Source organism: Capricornis sumatraensis, chromosome 7 (assembly GCF_032405125.1).
Source record: "Capricornis sumatraensis isolate serow.1 chromosome 7, serow.2, whole genome shotgun sequence".
In the NCBI taxonomy this organism is placed as follows: Eukaryota; Metazoa; Chordata; class Mammalia; order Artiodactyla; family Bovidae; genus Capricornis; species Capricornis sumatraensis.
Genome location: NC_091075.1, coordinates 26,288,448 through 26,301,184, shown reverse-complemented (window position 1 = coordinate 26,301,184; position 12,737 = coordinate 26,288,448). Strand labels below are relative to the sequence as shown.

General features: G+C 36.7%; 1 protein-coding gene across 2 annotated transcripts in view; it reads right to left on the bottom strand.

The window, feature by feature from the left end:
* The window catches only part of PPP3CA (protein phosphatase 3 catalytic subunit alpha), a 321,661-nt gene that overhangs the window by 139,308 nt on the left and 169,616 nt on the right, over nucleotides 1–12,737 (bottom strand). The gene's annotated exons all lie outside the window — the stretch shown is intronic.

Below are 12,737 nucleotides of genomic sequence, written 5' to 3'. Positions count from 1 at the left end.
GGAAAAATGCCATTTTGCAGCAACATAGATGAGCCTAGGGGTTATCACAGTGAGTGAAGGAAGTCAGACAAAGACAAATACTATATAATATCACTTCTATGTGGAATTTAAAAAAATAATACAAATGAACATATTTACAAAACAGAAGCAGACTCACAGACATAGAGGGAAAAACACTTATGGTTACCAAAGGGGAAAAGTGGGGGGAGGATAAATTAGGAATATGGGATTAACAGATACACACCACTATATATAAAATACATAAACAACCAGATTTGTTGTATAGCACAGGTACCTATATTTTAAAAAGCTCAATCATCCAAATTTGAAATGAAAATGTATTTGCATCTGAATGATTCTAAGCTATCAAATTCATAGTAGTATTACTAACCTGAAGTGACTCTTGAGCAAGGGCCATCCTCCCATTTTTGGTTAATTACTTCTAATTTTTAAAGACATCCTAGCCCATATTACAAAGGTTTTAAAACATTTTTTCATTGTCTATTTCTAATTGATATACTGACAGCATGACCACGAAAACAAAATGTATTTCTCTTTAATTAAAATTAAAACTCACTTGCAATTTACAAAGGATTAGTGGAGAGTTATAGGCATAAGGACCTATGTGTTTCATCTTTCGTTTCACAGCCCTCTCAGTAATCACTTACATCCACAAAGGTAATATACAGAGTCAAAGGTAATATACATCAAAGGTAATATACAGAGCCTGCTATAACATCCACACTGATATAGTTAACGGCTCTCTGTGCTCCTAGTCACTGAACAATAGAACAGAACTGATAGTTGCAATATTAGCTGCATAACAACAATAATAGCTGTGACAAAAATGGTTATAGCCATGATAACAAAGCAGCTACTATTTGCTGGGCACTTACTCTAGCTAAGTGCTGCACTTGGTAAGCATTCACTTTATCTGAGTGACAGGCATGAACTCACTTCATCTCTTCAAAGATGAGAAAGTTGAGGTTTATGGAGGTGAAATATCTTGTCCAGCAGTAAACAGCTAGGAACTTGAAGATCCTGAATGCTAATCTAGTGGTCCATGATTTTTAACCTGGATACCACACTGCATAGGATGAAAATAAAGTTGCCGTTGCACTGTCATTAGGAGACATACCTCAGCAGGTGATCTGGACAGCAGAGATGAAATCACTCTTCTTTTCACCTCTTTTCACACCATTTCTCTTTTTTTTCCCCTTCAGATTAAAATGGCTAGACCAGAATTTTGGGTATAATCAGAGAATGTTGAACAGACCACAGAAACTATAAATTGGCCCACAGTCTCTATACCTTACTATACTTAATTTAACCAGACACAAATAATTTTGAAAGGACCTTAAAAAAAAAACTCATGTACTTTTTAACACTTCCTTTATTCACATTAAGTGGAATGGATATTTAATATCAATAATGCAGATAATTTACTTTCTAATTTCTACCTAGCTTTGATATATATTTAATAAGTATTACCAGCTTATCTCTTGACGAAGGTGATAAAAGCAGTACTTAAGATTAAGCTAAGGTCCACCTTTGAAGGAGTTGGTCTTTAATGTTTAAAACATGAGGAAGAGAATTTTCAATGGACAATTTCTGTTTCCTGTTGATGATTATCTGATAATCTCCTATTCATCACATGGTATTCAAATAGCCAATCAAATTTTACCATTTAAAAATGAAATTAAAAACATACATAATTAGCATTTTAAGGGCAATGCTATATATCTACTTATTTCTCTGAACTAAATTGAGTTTCTTAAAGTGGGAACTTGATTTTCAAAGTCAATGCTGTCTTAAGAAAGACTCAGATTATGTTACTAAAGACCAAAGCAAACATGCATTTTACTTTGAGAAAATAGAAAAGCAAGGTAAAAAGGATCCTTCGTTTGAAGTGGAAATAAAAGTCTTTGCAAGTCTTTTCAAAAATATTCTCCTTCATGAGCAATAAAGGATATGAGACTGATGGTGCGGTTCAAATTACCACTAGATGTATCAAATGCATACCACCAGATGGCATCTAAAATCAGACAGCATATTCAGAGATGAGGAGTTAATAACATTTGTGACATGGAATCAAATTCATGAATTCCAAATAGATTTTTAATATTAAAATATCCGACACTAATCGTAAAATCCAAACAACCCAAAAATGTAGTCTGGAATACAAGCAAAACATATAAATCTGAAAAGAAAGTCACTGTAGATAAAATGGTGACCTCGATATATCTTTTTAAATAAATCATTATAAATGGTGCTGTAGGAGAAAAAGAAAATTTTGGTTAGTAAGTTTATGCTTCCTTCATTATTACCTACAAACTTTCTTTCCACGAATCCTAATTTTACTCTATCAGAAGACTTTGTTTATTGCAAAGATAAGAAAGACAGTTCAGAGCAGAGAGCATTAAGAGAAATATTAAGAAAATCTTATTAAAAAATGTTTTCCTTTCACCTTCATATATGACTCTCATGAACCTGACACTTAAAGACCTGGTTTCCAAACCTTAAATACCTTCAGGAACAGAATGAAACAATGCTGCTATGTCTGAAACTGCCTGGTACCTGGACCACAATGTCAAATATGAACAGAAATTAATGACAGGCGAGCATATCATACACCGAACTGGAATCAAAAACTAACCATGTGATAACAGGAGCTGAAATCTTATTCAGAATACTAAAATAAAATATTGTTTCATAGAAACCTCTGAAATAGACTTGATTATCCCCTGGATGTGGGGTGTGTTGCTTGCTTTTTTCTATCATCACAACAACAGTAAAATCCTACTTTAAAAAATACCTTTAACTAGAAATGTCATTTTCATATGGTAAAAGCAACATAAAGTTGTTAACTGCTGTTAACAGTTGGCGATTTATTCTTGGACTGGATTTTTGTATTGATATATATATGTCAATGTGTGTACGTGTGTGTGTATCAGTTTCCTTGGAGGCTCAGTGGTGAAGAACCTACCTGCCAATGCAGGAGATGTGAGTTTGATCCCTGGGTCAGGAAGGTCCCCTGGAGAAGGAAATGGCAACCCACTCTAGTATTCTTGTCTGGGAAATTCCATGGACAGAGGAGCCCAGTGGGCTACAGTCCATGGGGTGGCAAAGAGCTGGACACTACTTAGCTGCTTAACAACAACAACAACGGATTCTATATACACCATCTAGGCTTTAATATGAGGAATGAACACTGGACTTTTTGAGTTTTCCTTTTTTTCCTTACTCAACAGCTGAATTAGTTCTCAAAACTGTCTGTGGATTCTGCACCTCTGACTTCAGGAGGTGATGCTCACTCCAGGATGCTGGTGGAGAGCCTGACATAGTAGAAGGAAAAGCTACGTGACACCCAAGACAAAACCAACGCCCGCACTTAACTACCTAACGGGCTTCTCTCAGGGAATCTGTTTTAACATTAGCAAGATGTGTACATGAAAATATTTAATTTATATTTTAAGGAACACATTTTATATAAGAAGATAGTCATTTTAAATAATGGTAAAGCAGTTGTCTCAAAACTGAATATTTTTCTCATATTAATCCACTAATTAAACCACAGATTCTTCTATAAAAAGCTACTTATGACCAGTTCATGTATTTATCCGGTATCTCATTTAGCAAAAATCTTCCACTTCAGCCAGGAGAAAAGAACAGAGTAAAAAGAAAACTGCTATTTAAATTATGTTACTGACAACACAGAAACATATGCATAAATACACATATGCATAAATACACATATACTCTGCTTAAAAGGTTCCTGTGCATTTCCATTATACATACACAATTTACTATGTGCAAATCAGCACTGTATTTACATTAAAATCAGTGTGAAACAGAGGAATATTCACAGAACCGTAACATAAAACCAATTGTCTCAGATGTTAATATTTAATAGGATAATAGCCTGAAACAACAACAAAAAATTCAGTACAACCTACTGTTGACCCTTGAACAACACAGGTTTGAACCTTGAGGATTCTTTCTTTTTCAATAGGAAATAGTACAGTACTGGAGGTTCACTGACTTTGTGGGTGCAAAACCTCATGTACATGGGGGGCCAACTGTAAGTTATATGCGCACTTTCAACTCTATAAAGGATCAGCACCCTTCAACCCCTAGTTAAACAAGGGTCAGCTCTAGTTAAATGCCACACTATATGGTTACTCCCAAGTTTAATCATTTCATGAACCCGTAAAATTAATTTCTAACTCCAAATAAAATAGGAATAGACACTATTGAACTGCCTGGGCTTTAATACCAGTTCTAGGACTTTCTAGATCAATAACCTTAGATACAATACTCAACTTCACTGAGATCCAGTTTCCTCATTGTAAATTGAACTGATCACAGCACTTCCTTCGTAGGATTGTGTGAAAACTCAGAGTTAAAAAGTACAGTGCTTATAATAGGGAGTGGCAAAAAAAAAGAACCTAACAAATATCAGCCTCATAGTAAAAAATAACTCATTAACTTCCTACCCCAATGGAATATATAAAAAACAATTACTACCTATCATCACCATAGTTTCAGGTACATAAAAAAAGCATTCTCACTAAAATGAAAAAAGACAATTTCATTCTGGACCAGAGAAAACTTTGTTACAGCCCAGTACAAGTCTGTGGCCAGTATGTGGGAATGTCCAGTAAAAGCCTGTAAACATTACTGGATCACAAGAAAATAAAATCATTGGAATCTAAAATTAACAGGGATACTTCAGTGAGAAAATGGAATGTCAGATAAGCTGGAAACACGAATATAATCTGCATTTCCTGTAGACACAGGGAAGTATGTCTAGTTTTCTTTCAAGGTATCCAAATGGCTCTTTCCTTCCCTGGAAGTCTTTCAGTGTTGTTTGAAACATTACTTCTCACAGATTCACAGAATTAAGAAAACAAACTTATGGATACCAAAGGGGAAAGGAGGGGAAGAGGGACAGTTAGAGAGTTTGGTGTTGACATGCACACACTGTTACATTTAAAATGAATAACCAACAAGGACCTATTGTATAGCTCAGGGATTTCTGCTCAGTATTATGCAACAACCTAAATGGGAAAAGAAATTGAAAAAGAATAGATGCATGTATATATATATATATCACTGAATCACTTTGCTGTACACCTGAAAGAAACACAACATTGTTAATCAAATATACTCCCATATAAAATTAAAAGTTAAAAAATTTAAAAATATTAAAAAAACTCATTACTTCTCTTAAAGTCACAGTAGTATTGATAATAATATATTTCAACCTTCTCCAAAACCATCAGAGTATTATCATTGCAAGTGATCACTGTCAGACTTTAAGCCCAATAGCTTGGGGATTTTTACCTTCCTATGGAAACAACTACAGGCACTGCCTTAACAAACAGTACTTACACAGGTTACTATTTGTGAAATGTACTGACTCATGGCAAACTGAAAACGAACAGGGTGCAGTGTGTCTTAAAGAAAAGTATCTGTACGTTTAATCATGCTGCAATTGTAATAACTACCAAATTCTTCTTCTGGATGGTGTTATATGTCTACTGATGTTAACAGATTATTACTGACTTGTATACTGCACACAAATGCTGAATTCCTAAGGCTCAACTATTCTTAATATAATACTCTGGTGGCTCAGATGGTAAATAATACTATATTCATTACCACACAATTCATTTATAGATGCTTTTGATTCCAGTTTTCCTTCATTTTCATTTAAAAACAGACCCAGCAGTAACTTTCTACAGTCAACTCTCAAAGAGCTTGTAAAGATAAGCACTACAAAATTTTTTCACTGGGAAAAACTATATATACACTGTGCCCCAACCATACTAAGCACTATTGTTTGGTCTTGACCCTTATGTTATTTTAATTTTTAATTTGAAATATAATAAATTATAATTGAGTCAAAATAATGTATTCTTCCTATTTCTTGAGAACCTTGAACAGCAAGCTTAGAATTAATATGTTTTCTGCAGTCATGAGCAAGGACAAATTCCAGTCAAATGAACTGAACTGCTTCATTTTTTTCAACTTAATATAGAGGCAGAATATAGTGTAATAGCTTGGCATGAGTCATGTTGGGAGATGCTTGTGCATAACAAGGTCTTCAGCTTACTATGAGACTTCAAGTCAATACTTAAATCAGTGGTTCCCACAGAGGGGTCCCAGATCAAGGAGGTTATCATGATCTGGGAACCTGTTAGATATTCAAACTATCAGGCCCTAATCCAGAACTGGCCCTCCCAGGAGGCTCAGTGGTAGAGAATCTGCCTGCCAATGCAAGAGATGCAAGTTCAGTCCCTGGGTTGGGAAGATCCCCTGGAGGAGGGAATGGCAACCCACTCCAGTTTTCTTGCCTGGAGAATCCCATGGACAGAGGAGCCTGGAGGCTTACAGCTCATGGGGGTCTCAAAAGTATGACACAACTTAGTGACTAAACAACAACTCCAGATACTAAATCACAAAGTCTGGAGGTGAGACTCAGCAATCTGTGTTCTATGAAGCCATCCAGGAGATTCTGGTCCATGTTCAAGTTTAAGAAACTCAGATGTAAACTGAGACTCCTTCTCTCATTTCTAAGACGGGTTTCCTAAGACCAACCTTGCAAAACAAAGGAGGAAAACAAACCAGGGAAAAGGACACGCTCATGCAGTGACCGTTTACCCCTTTACCATCATTTAAAAAAAAATTTTTTTTTAACTCAAGGGCCCAAATTAAGGGGAACACAAACATCAAAAAACGGAGGTGCTGCTGCCGCAGGCTGAGCCTGAAATGTGCTGACCTGCCAGCAGTGGGCTGGGTACCAAAATAGGCCTCTGGCTGCAGGGCAGGCCCTAAAGATTTGGCCACTGAAATCACAAGTGGGCAAAATGCCCCAGAAGTAATATTTTATCCTCATATAAACTAAGGCCACGTTGCGTTGACAGTGACAAATGATAGTATAAAGAGAATAAACACTGATCTTTTAGTTCTCAAAAGACACTGGATTCCTACCCCCTACTTCACTCTCCCCAGAGGAAAGGCACAGGGAATTCTCCTAATTGACGTCAGCTGCTGTAAGGGAAGGAATGCCATGACCTTAAACTTGGCCACTGGTTCATTCTCACATCCAGGAACAAAGCCAGAGGGTTCTCCTGGCAACTGCCTGACATGCTAAATGGCAGGCACAGCCACGGAGGGAATCCTTTGCTGCCCTAGGGACAAATCCCCCCCTGCAGGAAACAGACAGACCAGAGAGATTAGCAGTTTGCCCAGCTGATGCTGGCCGGTCCCCTCGGCCCAGAGAGCAGAAAATGAGTTCTAAATCATTTTCTTTCAAAGACCCAAGCTCCTGGTCTGCGTCTGCTTTATAAATGAGGGAAATGTTCTCTGCTAAGTCGAAGAGAAAAACAGGAAAATATGAGAACTTGAAGGCAAAATGTAATAAATTGGATTCCTGCGTAAATCACCGTACCATATTCAAGATGTCTTTAATGGATACTGATTAGGTACAAGTTAATCAAACATTTTAAGATCAATGTGAACTATCATTTTTGAAAGGCCCTGTAATCAAAATCAGATCCAATTCTCCTAGCCTGCCAAAGTCATTGCTGGGACACCCTGATCAAGGATGAAAGGTTCTTGATCAACAACTGTCCCAAGAGTTCCTCCCCACTCACTCTTCTCATCTCATTCAGGACTCTAGCCACAGACTTGACTGTGTAACTCCCCTACTCCAAGACCCTCTCCACTCCCCAGTGCCTGAAGAATAGTACCAGATGTTTGAGTGCTGCTCACAAGAGATTAATATCTGACCCTGACCATCCCATTTCAGCTTCATCCCCCAGCCTTACTCTCACACCCTTCTGAGACCTTGTCTATCCACAGCAAACCTCCACGATCATGCCTTCCCACTTTATGAAAAATATCAGTGTCTTTAATATGCTGTTTGTTGTGTCTGCTCAGAACAGACTTTGCTAGTTTTTTCACATAGTAAAATTGCACTTCTCACACATGCTCCAGTTCAAACATCATGTCATCTGTCAAGACTTTCGGCTTCCCTGCAGTCCTTGTTCTGAGTTCCCATACTACTTTATAGGCTCCTTAATTATAATCCTTAACAGGTTTTATAGTAATTATCTATTTATGTACCTAACTCCTATGTACGCTTCATGTGTTTCATCATTCACAGTTCCTAACCTTCTGAAAGAGTTCTCAGTCTATATTCAGGACAAATAGGGTCCAAGCTATTTAACAGTTTCAATAAGTCAAAGACATAATAATCAATGGACTCTATCAGAGAAACCTTAGCCATTTTGAAGACAGGAAAACTTTTTGGTTTCAAGTTAGCTCTATCCAGTTGCACATTTCTAAATTTGCTTAAAAAAATCTTGGTCATATTCTTTCATTTAATCAATAATTTGATGTACATATATTTCAGCAAATACCTGCTTCAGTTTTCTTATATTCTGACCACTGGGAGAGCAGAGACCAGGTCTTACTCACCTGTGTATAACACACACAACCTGTACCAGGTAAATGTTTGGTAAACTGAATTCCCAAATGGGTTGTATCTTAGTTTGGCTACTATTACAAAATATCTTTGACTGGGTGGCTGAAACAACAAACACTGATTTCTCACAGTTCTGGACAGCTGGACAGTCCAAGATCAAGGTGCTAGCATATTCAGGGTTTAGAAAGGGCTCTATTCCTGGTTATGGCAACCCACTCCAGTATTCTTGCCTGGAGAATCCCATGGATGAAGGAGCTTGGTGGGCTACAGTCCACGGGGTCGCAAAGAGTCGGACACGACTGAGCAACTTAACTAACTATTCCTGGTTTGCAGATGGCCACCTTCCTACTGCATCCCCACATGGAGGAAAGAGAGAGGGCTCTCATCTCATGCGTGTCTCATCAGGGCACTAACACCATCATATGGGACCACCCCCAGAACTCATCTAAACACAATCACTTCCCAAAGATGCCACCTTCAAAAATATCACGAAGAGGATTAGGGCTTCAACATATGATTATTGTGGGGACAGAAACATTCAGCTCATAACAAATTGCCACACAGATATTTGGCCAGTTTTTAATGATCCATTTGTATGTTTGCAAGGAAACACAGAAAACTTCAACTCAATTAAAAGAAAAAAAAGAAAGATTCGAAAAGAAGGCAAATACTTTCCTTCACAAAATTGCCTCCAATGTAGAAACACATACTTCAAATTAAATCTCTGAAACAGCCATCATTCCAATCAAGCAAGTTAGTTTAGAGAAAAGAGCAAAGTGTGACTCCTGCCTCCCTTGCTTTGACTGGGGACCCATAACTAACCCTCATCTCTACTCCCATGGCCCTGGTTCCGGCTTATCTAAATCTATGCTTCAGGAGGGTAAGGTACACAGAGCTTTATCTCCTTCCCCAGGGGACACATGGGAGGAGCCAGGTTGGGACTAGGCAGTTTCCTGGTCTTCCTCCAAAATCAAAAGTACAGAATTTTACAGGAAAAAAATCCTAGATGAATATAAACTTTTTACCACTTTAAAAACAATTGAAGGGGAGGGAATAAGGGAAGTTGGACAGCTTTGTAAATTTAAACATGAAAAAAAAAATGCTAAAGGAATGAAATAGTGTCCAGATTTCAAATTAACAGGACACTAATATCTGGATTTTTCTTTAAGTGGGAGCAAACCATGCATGGATGTTAGCACAACTCCTCTTTAAACATCTAAGAGTGAAATGTTTTTATTAATAAAAGGTAAGAGGAAAGAAAAGAAGAGGGGAAGCTGGGGAGTGGATTTTGTGCATAATTATAAAATATTTGCCATTTGTTTGGTTTTGTGATGTTACATACCTGGTCCAGTTCAAGTTGAATTCCAAACAAGAAAGTTACTGGTCAGTTCCTACCCACACCACTCACCTTACATTTTAGGAATCTGACATACATGAGAGACTATTTCTAATACCACTTGAAAACCACCACATGGTCAGGCTTCAGGCTTTTTCTCCCTACATTAGAAGTCCTTGCTTCTCTGCTAAGTCCTTGATTCTTTCCCTTTAATCTTTTTTCACAGATTCTCATTTATAAACTCTAGTATTTTCTTTTCTCTCCCTCTCCTCTTCTACTTTCTCCTCTGAATTGTTTTTTAAGGTCTCCGTTTTACTTAAGTGTGGAATTCTGAACTATATAAAGAATTCACTACCCTGAAGATTTGGAAAGATAAACTATGCCTTTTGCTGCATAACCTAGTGTCAGTAAAGTATAACTTTATTGATTCAGTTATTCAAATAATAAACATTCTAAAAATAAAAATTTAGCTGCATGTTCAGCTGTCCAGATGAAATAAGATCTCAGAATAAAATCATATATCATAAAATGTTACAAATAAATTCTAAGAAGTATCTTGAAATACAAAGGCACAGTAAGTTTCTCCAATCAGTATACCCTGATTTTATTTTGCAGTCCTCTGTGTTTCAGCTTGCAAGCTCATGGGTGGGAATGCAAAGCTATGAATTTAGCTTTCTGGTAAATTATATGCAAAAGAAGGTCCCTCCCCCTTTTAACAGAAATATTAAAATAAATTACCCGTACTACTTTTATTCCATATCTTTATAGAAAAGGGGGAAAGATATCACAGCAATGGAATCTTCTACCTTAGAATCATGCCTTCATCAAGAAATAAAACACTTCTCCAGTGAAAGGGGTTTTCCTGCTTGGGTTATATTTCACTAGTGATACATATTTTGTGAGGTCTCCATAGCTACTTCTGTCACTATTTAAAAGACTTTGTATTTTTTCTCCCCCAGGTAAAGTTATACATCATCGAGTCCTGATTTCTAAAGTCTCTTCATATGTATGTTCTGAAATTTGCCAAAGTGACAGCTGCTATTTCTCTAGAAAGAATGACGCCCAACCTCTACTGAGCATGAGGGCAGTTAGTCAACAGACCCCGAAAAGGTTCAGGGACAAAACATCACGAATTTAACCTTTACAGAATGCTATGTGTTCTCTTAAGACAGAGCCTCATCAAATAGATGAGGTGAGTGCATCCAAGAAAATACATTCCCTTAAATGCTTATTTCATATGTTTTCTTTTAGTTACAATTATCACCTTCCACTCCAGTACTCTTGCCTGGAAAATCCCATGGACAGAGGAGCCTGATAGGTTACAGTCCATGGGGTCGCAAAGAGTCGGACATGACTGAGCGATTTCACTTAAATGCTTATTTCACATATTTTCTTTTAGTTACAATTATCACCTTCATTAACACCTACTGGCTCATTAGTGAGTCTAACATGAATTCTTCATTGGAAATCACACATTATCATGTGAAATGGAGAAAAAATAATGATATTATAACATATACTATTTATCATATTATATTATAGCATAGTAAAATATTAAGCCATTCATTCTTACCAAAACCAAATAATCCAAATGATACAGAGATCATTTAAAGCTACTATTCAGCCATCTATTTATTGGTGGAATATACAGTCAGTTTTTTAAGGTAGCTTCTTTGCTGATGGATTCCATGCTACTTATTTAGATGTTAAAATTTTCTCATATTTTAGTATCTAAGAAAGTAAAGCATACTCATATTTGTTTTGTTCTTATACGTCCACAGTGTCTGTAAGTCAAAGATAATAAGGCATGACTGCATTTTAACACTTGGAAAATGGGGATCATTGTCATGCACACAAGGTAAGTATATAGCTTGATTTATTCACCACTGGCCCAACACTGACTTACCACTGAAGTCAGTTTCTCCTGCTACCTGGCCCCAAACACATTCATTATTTTTTTTGAATTACAAATAAGAGAAATATTATGGCTAACCCAAAACAAAATGTATATGTCAATTTCTTTGGAATAGGAATATTCAGAGGTATTATGATCAAAGGTCTAGTCTGATATTCAAGAGAGCTTATCTTGCTCCAACCAGTCACCTTCAAAAATATATTTCAAAGCCAATAATATTAAAAGTATATGAAGGTTTGGAAGAAGGAAGCAATCAGTAGTTTATATGAAGCATTTCAAAAATCCTTTTATTTATACAAGGATAAAATCCTATGTTTAAATTTTTCCCTTTGCCAGAATGATAATAATTAAGGAGAAAATACTCACTTTTAAGCTTCTCTAAAAACAAATACCTGAAAATTTAGCAAACTTCACCAAGTATAGCTGAAAAGTCTCTACTCACCGACCCTCCATAGCATACTAAACTTTTTGACAAGAGTTAATTTTTATTGTCTAAGAGAAGTTCCACTTATGCAAAGCATGAATCTGCTCTTAGGGAGTAAAAGAACAAAAACATTCAAAAAATAGACGTATTTTTGAGGCACAGAATGCTGTAGGAAGGAGAGAAATTTGGTCTTCTTCCTGAAGTTCAGTGGTTCTCAAACTTTAATGTGCGTCAGGGTCACCTACATGACTTGATGAAACGGGTTGTTAGGTTTCACCCTAAAAATCTAGAGCAGTATGGTTCTGGGGTGGGGGCTGAGATGGTATGTTTAATAAGTTTTCAGGTGATGATGACAGTGACGCTAGTCTAAGATGAGCTACTGCTCTAACTTAGTCACGTAACCACTGTGGAAATATTCCTATACTTTGTCTGATCTTTCCCAATGAATACCTTGGATTCTTCATGACAGTTAGTGTTCTACTGACAAAATATCACTTAGTTAAGGTTTAACTTCAGAACACCTCCATCACCTCTAAGCTGAACACTATGCTATAGAGCATCACATCAT